Source organism: Montipora capricornis, chromosome 6 (genome assembly GCF_036669925.1).
Source record: "Montipora capricornis isolate CH-2021 chromosome 6, ASM3666992v2, whole genome shotgun sequence".
In the NCBI taxonomy this organism is placed as follows: domain Eukaryota; kingdom Metazoa; phylum Cnidaria; class Anthozoa; order Scleractinia; family Acroporidae; genus Montipora; species Montipora capricornis.
Window position 1 is genome coordinate 63300022 of NC_090888.1, and position 7500 is coordinate 63307521.

General features: G+C 40.4%; 1 pseudogene; it reads left to right on the forward strand.

The window, feature by feature from the left end:
• Positions 1–7257, forward strand: part of LOC138054277 (fibrinogen-like protein A) — a 9247-nt pseudogene extending 1990 nt beyond the window's left edge.
• The last annotated feature ends 243 nt before the right edge of the window (positions 7258–7500 follow it).

Below are 7500 nucleotides of genomic sequence, written 5' to 3' on the forward strand. Positions count from 1 at the left end.
GACTCTGGAGTTCTGACGTGCCCACGTAAATCACGAAGGTACCCAGCAAAAGTCTTAAATGACTTGGACTTTGCAGATGACATCGCCTTGCTTGAGTCCTCCATCTCTCGTGCCCAGTCCCAGCTAACCAGAACTGCCAGTGCTGCTGCTGACCTTGGACTCGTCATCAGTGCTCCCAAGACAAAGTATATAGTGATTTACTGCTGTCCACAGCCTCCACTAGAAGTATATGGTAGTACAATCAACCATGTACAAGACTTCAAATACCTTGGCTCCATGATGGCATCTAGTAGTGGGGATTTCAAGAGAAGAAAAGGGCTTGCATGGACAGCTTTTTGGAAGCTGGGAGGTCTGTGGAGATGCCCCAGCATCTCAATCTCCACCAATATCAAGTTATTTAATACCAACTGTGTCACTGTCCTTCTATATGGTTGTGAGTCGTGGGTCCTGTCGAAAGCTACGGAAAGTGACATCAATGCCTTTTATACCTCATGTAATAGAATTATGCTCAACATCAAGAGAATTGATAGGGTGTCTGTCCAATGCTACCATCTATGATCTAACTCAGACTGCCCCGCCAGCGGAAAATGTCAGAACCCGTCAACTTAGGTTTCTGGGCCATGTACTTAGGATGCCTGATCAGTGAGCCATGCAAGGAGTACATGTATGCACTGTATATTCCATCACATGGGAAGAGGAAACCAGGAAGGCAACGAACCCTGTTTCTCAGTTACATGTACATTCAACACCTATTGGGAGACACAGACAACATGATTGGCCTGGACAAGCTGTCTGAATTGGCACAGGACCATTGTGGTTGGGGGACGCTCAAGTAGTTGCCTGCTCTGCAGCCAACAGATGATGATGACAAAGGTGAATAATGCTTTTTACGCGATTTTATTGGAGAACGAAGAAGTTATGATTGGCAAAGTATCTTTTAAACTCTTCGATTCTCATGTGCAAGTGCCGTTCTATAGCAATACCTTGTCTGCTGTCGTTTCTTATGAGCGTGCCTTTGTAGGGGCACTCAAACCCTTCGATTCTTGCCTTTTATTTAGGGCTTTTTAGACAGATTCACCAACGTGGCAAAGTAGCTGGTTCCACTCACTACTTTCCCTTCCGAGAGTTTTTGTTCAGCTCACACTGACGTGAAATAAAGTGAATATTCCCATCGCTTATTTTTCATTTGCTCCTGTCAAATCTTATTTTAAAAACTTGCAGAATACTGGGAAACATTCAGCTTCATTAGCCGGTTTCTGACAAATTCTGGCTACCAAGGTCAGTCTATACCTAGGTTTTTAAAAATGTTGAACATCCCGCTACTTATTTGCATAAGAATAACAGCCTCAAAAGCTGTTATTCTTACGCAATAATTGAATCGTTCTTCAATCAATCAATCAATCAATCAATCTTACCGGCTCCTAAAATCCCTGTGGAGACGAGAGAACAGGAAAGCCTAGCTCTTTTTAAATCGTTCCTCAAAGATATTCTAAGTGAAATCAAGTAAAACCTAAGTGAATTATATAACTTTTAGTAAAATCGTATAATTTTTTGTGTGTAAATTCTAGGAGCTTGTGTAAATAATATTTAATATATTGTAAATCCTGAATCAAAATTCATTGTACTGCTTCCATTATTGCATTTTAAGATCACCCATTAATATAATTTTAGATATTGTTGTAACTTATGTAATAGTCTTCCTAATTTTTACGGCTCACTGGAAGACCAAGTGAAAGTGATCCCGTGATGAAATGAAGATTGTAGTAGTTGTAGTTGTTGTTGTTGTTGTTGTTGTTGTTGTAAAAAAGTATAAAACAGAACTTACATTAAATTGAAGTCAACGAGATTAATTATCCTCATTCCCCTTGTTTCAAGCTCCATACTTAAGAAAAAGAATCAAGAAGAACGCGCTGATCGACGGCAGCGAAGCTCCAGATGATTGATAACACAATAATTAGTTTTCGACAGTTTGATTGGGTAAGTGAACTCTCAAGAAACGTTTCGACCTTACTTGAAAGTGCACTTCGGAACTTTGATGTTTTTGGGTTTCTGTGGTGACTAAGTACGATCAGTCAAGTGAAGCAAGGCTCGTTCACATACAAGTTCGTCTCAAGTTCACATCAAACACACTTCAAGTGCATTTGAAACGTGTAGTGTGAACGCACCTATTAATACCTTAAAGGTTTAGAAAACGGAACTGACAATTACTTCAGTTCACGCAATCAACGACTATAATTTCAGTTGCAATTTTCAGTCTCCAACAGCCACTATGTAGTTAATGAAGAGAAACCTACCGACCCTCGTTTTCCCTGAGATATGAACCATTGTTTACATTATTGTTTCTCCTCACCAGGATATAAACCAACAGAGGCCAATAAAAATCTGTTTTCATAAAAATATGAGGCTGGAAGAACTTAAGATAAATCAGAAGCTCATAGGTCACTCAAGAGAGAACTCAGTGTTGCTATACTTTAGGAAGAAAAGTCCAAAGTGTGTGATATCAGTAATTCTTGTGTGACTCAGTCGTATTTCTACTACCGAAATCACTAAACTGTTTGCACCCCGAAAAAAATGATCGATCGCATTTGAATTTCGACTTGCTCACGTGACCATTTGAAGCGCCCCGATTTGTCACGTGTCAGCGAGGCTGAGCGAGGCTGTGGGAAAATATAAAAGAAATAACCACGGCTTGAGGGGAATGTGTTGTGTACGAAGAACTTTTCACTGTTTAGAAATGGTATGTTGTCACTGATGGTTGAGCGGAGGGGAAGATGTTTCAACAGAGTTCTACCCGGGAAGTTTTAGAGACATAGGATTAAAGTACAAAATGAGTGGTTTCAAAAATATGGAGGACAAATTTTGTCAAACATGCAACCGAAAATTACTTCCGTCGTCACACAGCTAAGGGTCAACCGAAAAAGCTGGAAGAACCAGAACTAGATTTAGTGCAACTACTGATAAAAGCAGACCTTCAGTAACTTACATGGCAAAGCGTAAGCTGGATACTTCGAGGTAGTGTAAAGACTTGCGCGCTTGGCCAAGAAGAAAATAAGAATGTCACGCGCTTGGGAGGCAGTTGAATGTAAACTGGCGGGTCTAATCTGCAGGTCACAGGTCGCAGGTCATTGTTTCACCAATACAGAAAATATCCTAAACATTGTTAATGGGGCACTGTCATGAGCTGCGCATGCTCGAGTTTGTTGGCTCTCGAGCCCACGGAAAATTCTAGCCGCCATCATGGACTCACGCGTGGGTCACGTATATTCGCCAGAGTTTCTCCTTTGTCCACCATGGCCCTCCTCAGTGGACGCCATTTTGAATTTGTCGATTCAACTTGAAACAAGACGCCTACATGGGCGTATCCGTGGAATGCGCAAACAGTTAACACAAATTGTCCAGTTACAGTCAACTTCAAGTACAGGTAAACTTCGGAAAATGGCGAGAGATTACCAGAAAGATAAATCTGTAATATAAAAACTCGTTATTAATGTTACTAAATTTGCAAATGCAAACAACGAAGCCCTATTAGCAGGTTATCAGGATACGGGATTTTTTTATTTTTTGGAAGGAAACTTTATTCAAATCTTGCAGTTTTACCTGCTTCCTTAACTTCATTCATCCAAAAATTACAAGATCAGCCTTAAATCATCCGAAAAACTTATTACAAATCACAGTTCAACAACTTATCATCCTGGGCCAGTTGTTCAAAAGCCAAGGTTTAAAACAAGTTTTATTCTCTACTCCCAAATGCCGTTCAACGCTTATATTCTGTAAACCTTTACATTAGAAGAAGTCAATCTTGAAAAACAAAAATAAGCAAAGGAAATTGTCACCAAAAATGTTGAAAACATAAAACAAATGTTTAAGCTAATCCTGGATTAAGGTAATCGCAAGAGAAAATGAGAGGACAGAGAAGGAGGCTCCCGGTCCAGCCCTTGGGATATGTCATGTCCACGAAAGTTATTTTTAGACGAGCGGAAGTCTTCCGAGACGTCCGCATGCAGGCCAACCTCGGTCCGATGTTTGAAAGAAAATATATATTCATCAGCCTTCCACGCGCGCCATCATTTTCTCTTTTCACTAAGAACCTGAGAGCGAGGCAAGACTGCATGCGGACGTCTCAGAAGACAGCCTTCCGCTAGAACAAAGACTTCCGCTCGTCTAAAAATAACTTTCGTGGACATAACATATCCCGGCCAACGCCTTGAGCCTCCTTCTCTGTCCCCTCATTTTCTCTTGGTAATCGGCTTTCGAACAACCGGGCCCTGCATTCGAAGTCCGGTTTCCGTCATCCTCGTTTAGTTCCTTGCAATCTGTTAAATCTGCCGTGGCGAAGACAAGAAGACAACATCTGTACTCTATTTCTCTCAATGCTCAAAAATCTAAAAATTCCGTAATTGCGTGTTCTATAGTCCAGTCCAAAGTTCTAATTTTACAATTCCATAATCTTGATTTCAGCATTTAATAGAGTAACTTGGTTCCAAACGTTCCACAATAACTTGAAATCTCGTTAAGAAAAAAGCTTAATTCCAGTAGTCCATTCCGGGTTTAGATCGCCAAAACTCTCTCTATAATGGATTCAAAACTCAACAAAAGCTACAAGTAGTAAATAGTTCTCAGAAACTACAAAAGTTCGTCATGATTATACACTCGAGCTGGCTTCAAGGCTGACATGTTGATCATTTACAACTTCTTTTTCACCACAAGATTAAGCGTGCACTCTGAGCTGCTGACAGCTTTCCAAGACCAATGTTTCTAAAGTTAATCCTTTTCCAGCGGGGTTAGTATCTGGATGGGAGACGTCAAAATATGTGACTTACGGTCAGGAATTCTATTTTAACGCTCAAAAATGCGAACTAAGCAAGGTAAGGATTTTGCTAGCCTGTTTTATGCAAAACAAATATTGACGCAAAAGTATATAAATATTAATATGTAGTTTTTAAGGAGAGCACAAGGAACTTCTAGGAAGTGTCGATCGAGAATAAAACAATTTTCCATCAGCGAAAAACATTTCGGGAGATTTTTGTTATGTTCAATCAGAGTTCAATTTTTCTATTCTACTTTTGGTCGTACAAGTAAAATCGCAAAATCGAAAGTGACAACGATTTTAGCGCCCGCCTGTGATCAAGTTACCTTGCTTGTTTAATACTGACAACTCACGAAACAAAGGATGCACCTGTGACAAAATTACGGCAAGACACCGGGCACCGGGTTTTTGTAACTTTCCGTTTTTTTTCTTTCAATTGTAACACGAAGATCACAATATCGTTGATGCTAGTCTACGTGTCAGCTAAGGTTAAGCTCCTCCGAATGAGGTTAGTACTTGGATGGGGGACCGCTGCAAGTCCCCGTGACGGCGATAGCTAATTCGGTTTCATTTTTTATCTTGTTTGGCCGTTGAAATCTATTTTCTTATTTTCTTTATACGTCAAAACGGCGAACAAACTGGTTCCCAAGAAATATTGGAGTATTCGTTCTATGCAAAATACTTCTAATGAAGTATTCGTTGTATCCAAAATAGTGTTCACATGTTCACAATGGAACACACAAGTACGAGGCAAGATCTAGAAATAACGTAGAATATTATCCTTACCTTTAAAGCTTGCCATTCTCAAAGAAAAAGCATCTGTCCACTTTATCGAATAGTTTAGTTAATACTGAATCAGTCATGGCGGGGGGAAAGATTCCACATTAAATCTTTGCTTCCATCAAAATTAACGGAAGGCTGTTACGGTGGCAGAGTAGTCTAACGCGCATAGATAATTGTGAAGGTTGGGAAAGAATATGAGTTCTCCTCGGGGTAGGGAAGTTTGGACTTACTGGAGGGAATAAATCTAAATTCATCCAATCGGAGATTAATTCAATATCCGTGGGGTATGCACATTTGTGACTACCAACAAAAAAGACACCAGACCGGTTTAAAGACGTTAACCTAACACTTTTCAAGTTTTCACAAGACGCTAGCGCATGCGCTTCTCGTGACAGTTTCCCTTTGAAAGCTAACCTTAGGCCTAAACAAACGTTTTTTGGCCTAAGGTTAGCTTTTATGAATGTCTAGGATACTTTCTGTATTGGTGAAACAATGACTTGCGACCTGCAGATTAGACCCACCAGAATGTAAACAGGTGATGCTTTGTTGTTTCAAATTTCATTCTCGTAAAGCAAAATTGTATGGTTTATAAATACCAGTACAGTATCGACAAATTGTTCACGGGAATCGATACCGAAGTAAGTTGAGTTTTTATCCCTTGTGGTTGACGTAAATTCGAAGACAAATTCTCTGAGAAAATTATATGAATCGTCAACAAAGCAGTAATTTAATTATCACAATGTCAGTCGTGGAGAACAAATAAACAGTTACTATTTTCCCACGGCCTCGCTCACATCAAGAATGACAAGGCACCAATGGCACAAATCTGGCCGCTCCAAATGGTCACGTGAGCAAGCCCAAAATTCAAATGCAATCGATCATTTTTTTCGGGGTAAAAACAGTTTAGTGATTTCGGTAGTATCAGCGAACAGAACCTTGATCTTTGCATCTGTGTAGTTAATGAAGACAAAAACGAATTTGCCCCTTTCACTTTACTTTAAACACACGATTGCTAACTTTTTACTTATATCTTACGCCACAGATTGTTTAAATCTGATAAAATCAGGGCAAACTCACAGTGGAGTTTACTCCATCGATCGACCCCGACGGTAAAGGATCCTTCAATGTTTATTGTGACATGCGCTCCGACAGCGGAGGGTGGACCGTCTTTCAAAGAAGACGAGATGGTTCGGTTGACTTCTATCGCGGATGGAACGATTACAAATCAGGCTTTGGTCAGCTGACGGGTGAGTTCTGGTTAGGAAACGACAGCATCCACAGGCTGACGGCCTCTAGACCCAGCTCTCTGCAAGTGGGGCTGGAGGATTGGAACGGAGCCAAAGCTCATGCCAAATATGGTCGGTTTAACATTGGGGACGAGAAGGTGCAGTATCGACTTGAAGTGAGTCCATATTCAGGGACAGCGGGAGATTCGTTGGCATAATAACATGGCGTTTTCCACAAAAGATAGAGATAATGACAGATCGAGCCGTCAAAACTGTGCTGTGAGTTCCACTGGTGCCTGGTGGTACTGCAATTGCCACTTATCCAATCTAAACGGAAAATACCTGGGAGAAAAACAAGATGACCGAGGATGCCGATGGTACCACTTTAGAGGCAGCCTTTCACTAAAATTTACCGAAATGAAACTAAGGGCATCATCTTAGAAGAAAGAGTAACAGCAAATAAAATATGTTATTGATAAGGAAAGTTCTTTACTTAGTAAGTTAATTAATTCAATTAATAGCAATCCCGGTGAAGCAGAGAAAATAAATAAGGATTGTCAAGCGTTACAGACCTAGAATGTTTTAATAGAATTTCACTTTGAGTTCAGACATGTTATTTCATGCCTCCCGCGTAGACCTTCTAAGGGTTTCATCACTAGTTCGTTACTGCCCCACACGAAGATT